This window comes from Coregonus clupeaformis, unplaced genomic scaffold (genome assembly GCF_020615455.1).
Source record: "Coregonus clupeaformis isolate EN_2021a unplaced genomic scaffold, ASM2061545v1 scaf0489, whole genome shotgun sequence".
In the NCBI taxonomy this organism is placed as follows: Eukaryota; Metazoa; Chordata; class Actinopteri; order Salmoniformes; family Salmonidae; genus Coregonus; species Coregonus clupeaformis.
The window spans coordinates 207,244-221,433 of NW_025533944.1; the positions used below are offsets into that span (position 1 = coordinate 207,244).

Sequence of the window (14,190 nt, forward strand, 5' to 3'; positions counted from 1 at the left end):
AGCCAGCTTCCACACATTTACTAGTTAAAGACACACCACTAGCCAGCTTCCACACATTTACAAGTTAAAGACACACCACTAGCCAGCTTCCCACACATTTACAAGTTAAAGACACACCACTAGGCAGCTTCCACACATTTACAAGTTAAAGACACACCACTAGCCAGCTTCCACACATTTACAAGTTAAAGACACATCACTAGCCAGCTTCCACTCATTTACAAGTTAAAGACACACACATCTCCAATCTCCACCCTATTCCCTATGTAGTGCACTACTTTAGATCTGGTCAGAAGAAGCCTAGTGCACTATGCAGGGAACAGGGAGAGATTTGGGACAGAGACAGTAACTCCTGGATGGAAATCTTCATTCTAATGACAGTGGGCAAATCTCCAATCTCCACCCTATTCCCTATGTAGTGCATTACTTTAGATCTGGTCAGAAGTAGCCTAGAGCACTACGTAGGTAACAGGGTGTCATTTGGGCCAGAGATAGTAACTCCCCTGGGTATGAATTCTCTCTCTATCTTATCTGTCTTCTATATTATGTTGTCCTCTCCTCCTCTCTTCTCTCCTCTATTCACTCTATTCTATCATCCACACCACATGCCAGCTTCAACACAATCCATTTACAAGTTAAAGACACACCTTGGAATAAATAGCAAAGGAAAACTACTACTAGATGTATTTTTTATTTCCCATCACCATGAATCATATTTAATAACTGAACAGTAGCAGACCTAACTTCATCTGTTCCTGACTCTGGGTAGTGGATTAAAAAGACCGTCAATCTCCAATGATATTAAAGTACAATTCTGAACATTACTGATATACTGAGTGGCAAGTCAAGATATCTGATGTGTTTATTGTTTGGTTAATAGCACCACCTGCTGGACAGGTTTAATGTTGCTTGACTGAGCAGTATGGGAGAATAAAAGATTGCAAACTTAGGGCCGGTTTCCCGGACATCTCCATTGAACATGCTTTTTAGTCTAGGACTAGGCTTCATCTGTGTCCGGGAAACCTGCCCATATAGTTTAAGTAGAAAGTTAGTTAGTTATTCCAGCTTGTAGTGGGCTGACTAGTCCTTGGGAATTGTCCGTTTGTTCCTGGACCATTTTTCCATGCAGCTCCAGGTGACAGAGAACACATCAATATGATTAACGTGAATGTACAAGATTAAAACATTGCACAAATATGAATGCATTGAATTGTAATTCATAACATCTTCTGAAGATCAAATCAGTCAAATAATTGTACATAAAACAGAGCAGAATGAATCATCACATCTGGGGACCATCACCACCAGCATGACTAGTATCTATGTGGACCCTACTACAGTTTAACCAGCTCAGCTATAGACTACACGAGCATGACTAGTATCTATGTGGACCCTACTACAGTTTAACCAGCTCAGCTATAGACTACACCAGCATGACTAGTATCTATGTGGACCCTACTACAGTTTAACCAGCTCAGCTATAGACTACACCAGCATGACTAGTATCTATGTGGACCCTACTACAGTTTAACCAGCTAAGCTATAGACTACACCAGCATGACTAGTATCTATGTGGACCCTACTACAGTTTAACCAACTCAGCAGTACCATTATAGAGATTAAACCCAGGATAAAGGGGCTGAATGAATGTGGTCTGGACTCTGTGGAGGAGGGTAATTGTGTCAGAGACACTGTAGAAGGACAGAGTACCTGCCTTGTGATCCAGGTACACTCCTACTCTGGAGGACTGAGGGCCTGATACTTTAGTCTCAACATTATTGTGTATGAACCAAAAACTACCTCTATAGTAGTGTAAACACCAGGACTTGTTATTCTCTCCAAATCCACTACCTCTCCCTGTTCTGCTGATATGAGACTGCTGTAACACACCACCCACTCCACTCCACCTCCCAGTAACAGCGTCCAGACAGACCCTCTCTACACAGAACCTGACAATAGTTGGTGAATCTGTCTGGATGAACAGGATATGGTTGGACTTGGCCTGTACGTGTCACCTTTCTGTTCCTTTCAGACAGAGAGAGGCGTGTGTCTGCTGTGTTTGGGTCCAGTGAGCTGACAGGAATCTGGGAGGAAGAGCAGAGCAGAGACCAATGAGGGAGTTAGAACAATAAGTTAAGTCAGATACTGTATCTACCCTGTCTTTGATTAGAGCACAGCAGAGATCAAATCAGAGAAATATGAGGAGTCAGATAGATACCCAGTCTTTGATTAGATCTACTATTGCTATATATTTCTAGAGGGATTGTTAGGAGTGTCAGTAAAAAGAGACTGTTAGTTACTTCAGAATAAAGAGACTCACAATGTAAGAACTGTTCTATGGTCTTGGGCTCTGGAGGCAGTACAACATCCACTATATTCACTACAGACACACAAACACATTCACAGAGAGAGGGACTGTTATCATCATACCATATTCTACATGTATATGACTAGTAGGGAACTTTCAATGGTCTAAAGTTGATGTTCTTATTATTTTCAACACACCTGTAGTGGAGATCTTGGTCCATTCTCCTTTAAGGACGTCTTCTAGTTTCTCTCTCAGTTCAGACACAGTCTTACTCACATCTCCAAAGTACTGAAGAGGACGGACAACGATGCTGGGTAAGTCTGAAGATACACTGGTACCGGAGAGAGACTGATAACTCTAGAGAGAGAGAGAGAGAGCGAGAGAGAGAGAGAGAACAGAACCAAATGATTGAGAGTTTCACATTGAGTTTTAGTTTCATATCACATGTATCAAGGCAGTTGAGTTACCTGGAGGAAATGGATGTGATCCTCTGTGTGTAGAGCTGCTCCAGCTCAGTGCTTCTCTTCCTCAGCTCAGCTATCTCCTGCTCCAGTTGCTCCAGGAGTCCTTCAGCTTGACTCACTTGAGCCTTCTCTTGGGCTCTGATCAGCTCCTTCACCTCAGAGCGCCTTCTCTCAATGGAGCGGATCAGCTCAGTAAAGATCTTATCACTGTCCTCCACTGCTGCCTGTGCAGAGCGCTGTTAAGAGAGAGAGAGAGAGAGAGACTGACTTGTCTTACTTTAATGAGCCATCCTCATTACACTAACACCCCCACCCCTAAAAGCACATTGCGTGACACCACAACCTCCACACAATCACATTATCCAGTACCCAACACCACAGTACAATACACCATCCAGCACCACATTCCAACCGTCCATCCAACCCCTCCTCTCCAGCCGTACAGACAGCCCCCCTGAGCCCCCATACTTCCTGAAACATCTCCACACTGTTGATCATTTTGTACAACTCAAACTCAACCCTAAGGCATCAACAGTAATGGCATTACCCTGGCAACACAGAAAAAACATGATGAACAGTCTGTCATTGCAGAAAACGGACACCACTCCCCAACTCCCAGGTCAACCCGAGCCAACCAGCTATTGGTGTCCAGGGCTCCATGTAATACCCTCCACTGGAGGACCCCTGACCTTTCCAGCACTGGGAGCTTATAGAGCACCCTCCACCTATACCCTGCCATGCTCTCAGCCAAAAGCAACACAGGACTAATACGAAATACAGTGGGGAGATTTTGTCGATTTTGTAGGTTTTCCTACTTACAAAGCATGTAGAGGTCTGTAATTTGTATCATAGGTACACTTCAACTCTGAGAGACGGAATCTAAAAAAAAATCCAGAAAATCACATTGTATGATATTTAAGTAATTAATTTGCATTTTATTGCATGACATTTGTATTTGATCACCTACCAACCAGTAAGAATTCTGGTCTCACAGACCTGTTAGTTTTTTCTTTAAGACGCCCTCCTGTTCTCCACTCATTACCTGTATTAACTGCACCTGTTTGAACTCGTTACCTGTATAAAAGACACCTGTCCACACACTCAATCAAACAGACTCCAACCTCTCCACAATGGCCAAGACCAGAGAGCTGTGTAAGGACATCAGGGATAAAATTGTAGACCTGCACAAGGCTGGGATGGGCTACATGACAATAGGCAAGCAGCTTGGTGAGAAGGCAACAACTGTTGGCGCAATTATTAGAAAATGGTATAAGTTCAAGATGACGGTCAATCAGTCTCGGTCTGGGGCTCCATGCAAGATCTCACCTCGTGGGGCATCAATGATCATGAGGAAGGTGAGGGATCAGCCCAGAACTACATGGCAGGACCTGGTCAATGACCTGAAGAGAGCTGGGACCACAGTGTCAAAGAAAACCATTAGTAACACACTACGCCGTCATGGATTAAAATCCTGCAGCGCATGCAAGGTCCCCCTGCTCAAGCCAGCGCATGTCCAGGTCCGTCTGAAGTTTGCCAATGACCATCTGGATGATCCAGAGGAGGAATGGGAGAAGGTCATGTGGTCTGATGAGACAAAATAGAGCTTTTTGGTCTAAACTCCACTCGCCGTGTTTGGAGGAAGAAGAAGGATGAGTACAACCCCAAGAACACCATCCCAACCATGAAGCATGGAGGTGGAAACATCATTCTTTGGGGATGCTTTTCTGCAAAGGGGACAGGACGACTGCACCGTATTGAGGGGAGGATGGATGGGGCCATGTATCGCGAGATCTTTGCCAACAACCTCCTTCCCTCAGTAAGAGCATTGAAGATGGGTCGTGGCTGGGTCTTCCAGCATGACAACGACCCAAAACACACACCCAGGGCAACTAAGGAGAGGCTCCATAAGAAGCATCTCAAGGTCCTGGAGTGGCCTAGCCAGTCTCCAGACCTGAACCCAATAGAAAATCTTTGGAGGGAGCTGAAAATCCGTATTGCCCAGCGTCAGCCCCAAAAACTGAAGGATCTGGAGAAGGTCTGTATGGAGAAGTGGGCCAAAATCCCTGCTGCAGTGTGTGCAAACCTGGTCAAGACCTACAGGAAACATATGATCTCTGTAATTGCAAACAAAGGTTTCTGTACCAAATATTAAGTTCTGCTTTTCTGATGTATCAAATACTTATGTCATGCAATAAAATGCTAATGAATTACTTAAAAATCATACAATGTGATTTTCTGGATTTTTGTTTTAGATTCCGTCTCTCACAGTTGAAGTGTACGTATGATAAAAATTACAGACCTCTACATGCTTTGTAAGTAGGAAAACCTGCAAAATCGGCAGTGTATCAAATACTTGTTCTCCCCGCTGTATATAGCTAACTGTAAAGTAATGAGTGACCTTTTTAGAAAATCATAGGACATAGTCTTTGGTTGCATGCTATTTTATGGTTGTAGCCTATAACTGATGCTTTGTGGTCTTATGCAGCCATCTATTGGAAATATTTAGCAATTAAAAGTTATTAATTCACGTAAAGACATTGGTGAGGCAGCTGAGAAATAAAGTGTATTTTTTGTATTAATTCTGTAGATCAGTCTCAAACCTGCCCCACCTATGACATTCCAATTGCTGGACTTTCACATAGAGGTTACTAGGTCACACCCAGTTCAAACCACATTAAAAAATAAAACAAATGTGTTGTTTATCAAGTGTTCTGCCTTGCAATAATACATATAATAAAATGACTAATAAAGGTTACATAGGTTTTATTTAAAAAAATAACAATAAATGCTATTTAGTACTTTAATGGTATTTACTAACATAAAATTATTACTAAAATAGTTTCTAAACGTGTTCTAGGCTACCCTACCCTAGAATTAGGGTTAGGGGTTAGAGTTAAGGCTAAAATAGGTTATAAGTAGGGTTAGAGTTTCTGTATAGCACTTTGTGACATCTGCTGATGTAAAAAGGACTTTATAAACACATTTGATTGATTGATTGTTAGGTTTAGGGTATTTAAAGCAAAAAAAAATGAATAGGTTTATAGCTCTCTTGCTCCTCCCTGTGGCCTTCTGTGGGTACTACATACCTCATTCACGACACTTGCTAGGCTCATTATCTGAGGTAGCAACTGTGTCAGATCTATAAATCAATGAGCTACACCTATCCATTTAGTTTACAACTCAGTGAACCTGCGCAGCATTCGCTCAATTTAATGCCTATGAACTTACAGATTTCGACCCATATCAAATTACCCAGCAGTAATATAGAAACAATAAATAGAAAAAAAATTTTTTTAAGGTTATTTCTTAATTTAAAAAAATTATTCTGGCTGTTTATATCGGCCACATCTTGAAAAAGAGGACGGACATGCGTTTTGTTTAGGTTATACACCTTTTTCTGAAAGAAAATATGATTAACCGGGACCAGAATTTTTTTTATGTTTGATTGCTATGCGCCAACCATACATAGCACTGTGGGTCACCACAAGGTGTACCCAGGTGAACAGTGAGTTTGCTCACCAAGTAGTCATAACCTTGTTAATAATAAGTTACCTGAGGTAAAGCTACAATGTTCATACGGGCTGGTCTCATTACCAACAATAGTGAAGCTGGCATTGTGACGCAGAACAATGGGCTGGGAATAGAACTTTCATTAGGCGAGTTGGTGCCACAGAGCTCAAAACAACTAATAGGAGCTGGCAGGGTGAAACATACCCTATTATTTCTAAACTATGGCAAGCATCTGGGACATATGGTAATATTATGAAACTGGACTCCATGGCGGATTCAATTAAGTAGTTTTATCAGAAAAAGGTGTTAAAAATGTATTGTGTCCAGCCTAGTCCTAGTCCTAGCCCCCGCTGCCGGCTGGTCGCGCTTGTCTGCACTAGCATTATGCCCTACATCCCCACACTAGAAACACCCAAAACTATCTGTGCTAGCAAACCCTGCGTTCCACCCCTCCCATGCGTAACCTTGAAGTTTGTTAAGAAACAAACACTTGTCTACGAAAAGAGACAACATGTTTATCGGATTCCGCTTGGCACCCAGCCGAGAGCACACGAAAACCACTTGCAAATTTACCAAAACTAACCAACTACTTACAGTCTGTTCGTAAGTAATAAACGGAGGCAGATTAGCCACCACAACTCTTGTCGAAAGAGGCGACACACCCCTCACAAAAATCCCACTCGCAACAAGACAAACCTTTTTCATTAACACAACCACCGCCTTGTTCATTCTGGATGCAGAGTGCAGATGTTCTGCTCCAACCTGTTCGCCGACCATGAGCAAAAACTTCCTCCACACCTTTCTCCGGGCAGCACCCGAAGCGACAGCGTTTCTTTCTCCACTCGGTTGAGGCCATCACGCCGCCCTAACAAACTACCCTACTCCCCCTCAACTCCAAACGATAAACAATGGAAACCAATAAACAAGCCCTCCACCATCAGAAAATAAATTCAGAAAATACGCAAGAACCAAAAGAAAAAAGAATAGTAGCCCTCCTCACGAACCACAAAACTATCACACAACCAACTTCTTCTTCTATGATATAATGGCGGTCCACAAACCAACGTTAAAGGTGCATGCCGCCACCTACTGTGCTGGAGTGTGTGGTCAATCACGGTTTCCAACATTTCTAAATCCTCCTACCTAACTCAGTACTTCTGAGAAAATAAAGAAGATCCCTACTAACTTCTAATAGACCCTCCCCCATCCCCCAAATCCCTTCCAAACCCCCCAACCCGTCCAACCTCAATGACCCGACACTTCAATCTTTCCCTCTCTTCAACATACTTACAACAATTTAACAACACATGTTCCACCGTTTCATGGACCATACCTTCCAGACACAAACCATTCCCATGCTTGCCAACCAGATGTAATGATGAGATCAATGTACAATGTCCTAAGCGCAATGGAGTAAACACCACCTCTTCCTTCCTAATCTGACTTTTGAATCTTGGTCCATCAACCTTTCTGTAAAACTGTAAACTATTCATATAAATGCCGGCCCTTGTGCTCAGAGTACCATCTCTTCTGCCACAAATCTATCAAAATGGCTCTGATCTTACATTTGGCCTCACCTCTACCCAGTGGAACATTCATATCAATTATATCTCGTTTCAAAGCTCTTTTAGCTAACTGGTCTACAATTTCATTCCCTTCCACACCAGAATGTGCTGGGACCCAGCAGAATCTCACTACTAAACCCATTCTCTCAATTCTCCATAATACCATTAATACCTTCAGTTCAACTGAGTATACTGACAGTTCATCTGTTAGTCTTCTACATATCTGCACATCAAATTCAGGAACGTAAACGCCTGCTCCTGTGAGCCCACTATCTGGGTCCTTGGATCCATCTGTGAAAAGCGGTAAAAAGCATAAAATCTTCTACCAATGTAATTGTCAACCAGTTTCACTATATCACTGACTTCTGACCAATCTTTCCTTTTCTCTACCAAGGTTAGATCAACAACAGGGACTGGGAGTAACCATGGAGGAACATCCCCTATCACCACAGAAGGGCCAACCTCCAACTCCCTCAAACCACTCTCATCAGCAAGCTTTCCAACTGTCCAATCAAAACCACTGCCTTGTCTACTAGTATATTCCCAACAGTCATCTAGAACAGTAGCAGTGGGATGCTCAACCTCACAGCCTTTCAACCTAACCCAATAAGATAATGACCATTTTTTACGCCGTACATACAAAGGCATCTCACCTGCCTCCACCAGTAAGGCACATACAGATGTTGATTTAAATGCACCAATACATATCCTTAAAGCTATATACTGGATTCTGTCCAGCTTCTGAAGCCAAGTCTTTACCTCTGTTCCATAAACTGTACACCAGTAATCAATTGTCGTCCTGATCAGAGCTCTATAAATATCCATCAACAATTGTCTGTCAGCACCCTATTCATAACCAGAGACCCACACAACCAACTACCGCGAAAGTTAATGAATGAGAGAGACAGAGAAAACACATTTGGCTTAGTGGGTAAGAGCGTTGTGCCAGTAACCGAAAGGTCGCTGGTTCTAATCCCCCAGCCGACTAGATGAAAAATCTGTTGATGTGCCCTTAAGCAAGGCACTTAACCCTAATTGCTGATGTAAGTCGCTCTGGATAAGAGCGTCTGCTAAATGACGTAAATGTAAAATGTTACAACACTATACATAGTCATAATATAACGGTTCTTCTTCTTTGGAGTTTAACGGCGGTTGGCATCCAATATGTTGCATTACTGCCCCAACTGGACTATAATATAAATCTATTTTACTTTGTGATACAAAATGAGAAAAGGGGAAAGGAACATTTAATTAAAAACCTTCCAACTAACCCTACACTCATTAAATACCCACTACCCCATTCCACTACTTTGACCCTATCTGCTCCTGCACCATGCCAACGGCCTGGGAGGACGGGACACCACCACTCAACACACCCTGTAACTTTTCTGAAGTCTAATCTTGTATGCCCAAATACTTCTCTGCAGCTGCCACCACAACATCTATTTTCTGTGATTTACATTCAATTTCAGTCAATTTCTGCTGTACAGTTGATAACCATTGCTATGAACGGCAAGAAGCTAACTTTACTGAAGCATATATCACTCGTTGACCTATCCCTCTGTGCTGGCACAGATCTACAACCTGAAAGAGCGCAGTGGATTCGGCACAATGACTCTAACAGGATAACTGATATATCCTACCATGACTTTATCGGGTAAAGACTCAAAACTCAAAAGGACTGACAGTGACTCCTCTGTTTCACCACGCTCACCACCGGGTCTGTGTTGCACCAAACGGCGGGCATCACAAACACCAGGAATCTTCATCTTCAATTGATCCACCTCCACACTTAACGCTACCCCAGAAATCACTCCTTTCAATGGTGTCCAATTCCTAAGAGCAAAGCAAGAAACAGATCTTGACCCAAGTTGCGTGACACGGAGCGCCCACTCCCTCTGGTCAGAAGAAACACAAACAAATATCACAAGTCCACTACAGGTTACCTTCACTGATTCAACTGCACCCAACTCCTTTCCCACCCACCCTGAAACTACAAATGGATCTGCCAAAAGGTATGGATCCACTTTCTCCAACAATGTAACTCCTACTGCACCAGATTCTTCTTTATCATGTCCATTGATACCAGGCTCTGGTTCTGAGCTCTTCACCACACCTTCTACCTCACTTAACTCTCCCTCATTCATTTCCATTTCACCTCCAGAACTCGGTCTGGCGCACAGCTCACTCTGTTTGCACTTGAATTATAACATTTGAACGTTTTTATTCCTTTGAAACTTTTGTGAGTGTAATGTTTACTGTTAATTTCTGGTGGTTTATTTCACTTTTGTTTATTATCTACTTCACTTGCTGTGGCAATGTAAACATATGTTTCCCATGCCAATAAAGCCCTTTGAATTCAATTGAATTGAGAGAGAGCGAGAGCTCCATGTTAATGTATAGGGGACATGAGTCGGTCATGGTTACTCATGGTTATATGATGAGGTAGCCCCGCCCTCGACTTCAAAATCAGTGTCGGCCCTCAGCCCAATAGGGAATGTCCTCTTGGTGTAACGGTCAAGATGTTGTTTTCTCCCCTCAGTAGACCCGGGTTCATATCCGCCGGTTACATTAAGCAGTATATTCTCTGAAAGGGGACCAGACAGCCTGTTCCCAACAGTGGGCTCAGTGGGATTGGATAGGGGCCTCTCTCCCTCTCTCTGACTGGAGCAGAGATGTGAAATGGTGTGTCTCCTCTGGTCAACAATACTCACCTTGAGAGACTCCACAGCCTGTTGGAGCTCCTTCAGCTCCTTCTCTCTCTCCTGGAATCTCTGCTGGACCTTTTGCTGACTCATCCCCAGCTGCCTCTGTGGAGAATCACTCTTCAATGAGCTATCAAGCTTTATTTGTCCAGTAGATCAATAGTATAGTAATGGGACATAGGGCCCATAGAAGATAGGGATTAAAATGTTGAGGAAGTGTCTGTGTGAAATTATATTGTTATGTGAATGATTATAGTTTTAACAGTGCACAAAACAGGGGAGCTGATTGGGTGTTTGATAACAAATTATAATGGTGTTTGACTTTAGAAAATGGTGATACATTGGGAGCAAACCCAATATACTCCAGGTTTGTGTTCATATTTATTCTGCCGTGGATCGATTTCATTTGAATTATCTCATATTCAAACAGCCTTAGTTCCTACTGTATCTTTAATTCTTTGTTTATCAGACAGTCACCAACAAGTAGTTCTGGTCTTACCTGTTTCTCAGTCCTCTCTGATGCAGCTGACACTGTATCATGGCCTTTATGTTTATCCATTGTACACAGCATACAGATACACTGCTGATCGGTACGACAGTAAACCTCCAGCAGTTTGTCATGATCAGAGCAGATCTTCTCCTGTAGTTGTGTTGTGACTTTGACCAGCTTGTGCTTCTTGAAAGCAGGAAATTCATAGTGAGATTGGAGGTGAGTCTCACAGTAAGAGGCCAGACACACCAGACAGGACATGAGGGCTTTCTGCTTTCTGGTCCCAGTGCAGACATCACACGCCACATCTCCAGGTCCAGCATAGCACAGAGCAGGAGGGGGAGCAACCTGGAGTCCTGTCTTCTTCAGTTTCTCCACCACTTCAGCCAGCATGATGTTTCTCTTCAGAACAGGCCTTGGGGTAAAAGTCTCTCTGCACTGAGGACAGCTATAGACCCCTTTCAGAACATCCTGATCCCAGCAGTCCTCAATACAGCTCCTACAGTAACTGTGTCCACAGGGAATAGCTACCGGCTCCTTCAGTAGATCCAGACAGACAGAACAACAGAACTGGTCCTGGTCCAGCAGAACTCCCTGCTGAGCCATTTGGACGGTTGTTCACTCTCAGACAGACAGACGACACAGAGACTCAGATCAGTTTCGTTTCCACAGAAGAGAGTTTGTGGGAGGGGGAGGGACTTCCTGGTTCTGCCAGAGGGGTGGGGTTAGAGGGAGGGAGGGGTTAGAGGGAGAGAGAGAGAGAGAGAGAGAGAGAGAGAGAGAGAGAGAGAGAGAGAGAGAGAGAGAGAGAGAACTGTCCACAATGTTAATAGAGACAAAGATTTGTGTTCCTAGGTTAGGGCCCTTAATATGGAATAAATTAAATAGAGTGGTTAGAATATACAGTGGGGAAAAAAAGTATTTAGTCAGCCACCAATTGTGCAAGTTCTCCCACTTAAAAAGATGAGAGAGGCCTGTAATTTTCATCATAGGTACACGTCAACTATGACAGACAAATTGAGAAAAATAATTCCAGAAAAAAAATTTTCTCCAGCAAATCACATTGTAGGATTTTTTATGAATTTATTTGCAAATTATGGTGGAAAATAAGTATTTGGTCACCTACAAACAAGCAAGATTTCTGGCTCTCACAGACCTGTAACTTCTTCTTTAAGAGGCTCCTCTGTCCTCCACTCGTTACCTGTATTAATGGCACCTGTTTGAACTTGTTATCAGTATAAAAGACACCTGTCCACAACCTCAAACAGTCACACTCCAAACTCCACTATGGCCAAGACCAAAGAGCTGTCAAAGGACACCAGAAACAAAATTGTAGACCTGCACCAGGCTGGGGAAGACTGAATCTGCAATAGGTAAGCAGCTTGGTTTGAAGAAATCAACTGTGGGAGCAATTATTAGGAAATGGAAGACATACAAGACCACTGATAATCTCCCTCGATCTGGGGCTCCACGAAGATCTCACCCCGTGGGGTCAAAATGATCACAAGAACGGTGAGCAAAAATCCCAGAACCACACGGGGGACCTAGTGAATGACCTGCAGAGAGCTGGGACCAAAGTAACAAAGCCTACCATCAGTAACACACTACACCGCCAGGGACTCAAATCCTGGCCTCTCTCATCTTTTTAAGTGGGAGAACTTGCACAATTGGTGGCTGACTAAATACTTTTTTTCCCCACTGTATAAAGGGTAACAGTTTCTATGAAGTACATATATATAATGCTTTTAATGAATTGTGTAATGCCTTAAACTTATGTGCTATGACACTAACTATAAGCGTCCATAATAACTCATACGTGGTTGTAAAACTGTACAATGTGTTATAGATAATTATCTACAATGGGGGAGGGGGGACTTGAAATGAATACAATGAACTGTATGTGAAATGAATACTGTATGTATTGACTGATCATTGAGAATGATGTAACACTTTACATTACAGTGTGTTTATTGGTGTGTAATTATTCCTGTTAGTACAGGAGTGTAAAAGTACTGTGATGCCTCATTCTTACACTGTACTAGCAGCAGTAACCCTAGCCAGTAATAAGGCTACTGTAATGAAAAGTGTTACAGGAAATAGAAAGGAAGGATTTATACATGTCATCTATGATATACTCTATGTAATGATATGTCTATGTCTTCTAGATGGTGTTCTATACTCTATGTAATGATATGTCTATGTCTTCTATATGGTGTTCTATACTGTATGTAATGATATGTCTATGTCTTCTATATGGTGTTCTATACTGTATGTAATGATATGTCTATGTCTTCTAGATGGTGATCTATACTGTATGTCATGATATGTCTATGTCTTCTAGATGGTGTTCTATACTGTATGTAATGATATGTCTATGTCTTCTAGATGGTGTTCTATACTGTATGTAATGATATGTCTATGTCTTCTATATGGTGTTCTATACTGTATGTAATGATATGTCTATGTCTTCTAGATGGTGTTCTATACTGTATATAATGATATGTCTATGTCTTCTAGATGGTGTTCTATACTGTATGTAATGATATGTCTATGTCTTCTAGATGATGTTCTATACTGTATGTAATGATATGTCTATGTCTTCTAGATGGTGTTCTATACTGTATGTAATGATATGTCTATGTCTTCTATATGGTGTTCTATACTGTATGTCATGATATGTCTATGTCTTCTATATGGTGTTCTATACTGTATGTAATGATATGTCTATGTCTTCTAGATGGTGTTCTATAGTGTATGTAATGATATGTCTATGTCTTCTAGATGGTGTTCTATACTGTATGTAATGATATGTCAATGTCTTCTATATGGTGTTCTATACTGTATGTAATGATATGTCTATGTCTTATAGATGGTGTTCTATACTGTATGTAATGATATGTCTATGTCTTCTAGATGGTGTTCTATACTGTATGTCATGATATGTCTATGTCTTCTATATGGTGTTCTATACTGTATGTAATGATATGTCTATGTCTTCTAGATGGTGTTCTATACTGTATGTAATGATATGTCTATGTCTTCTAGATGATGTTCTATACTGTATGTAATGATATGTCTATGTCTTTTAGATGGTGTTCTATACTGTATGTAATGATATGTCTATGTCTTCTATATGGTGTTCTATACT

At 41.9% G+C, this 14,190-nt stretch overlaps 1 pseudogene; it reads right to left on the minus strand.

Moving 5' to 3' along the window:
• Positions 1-2,976: 2,976 nt before the first annotated feature.
• Positions 2,977-11,648, minus strand: LOC121547117 (annotated as a pseudogene).
• Between the last annotated feature and the right edge of the window lie 2,542 nt (positions 11,649-14,190).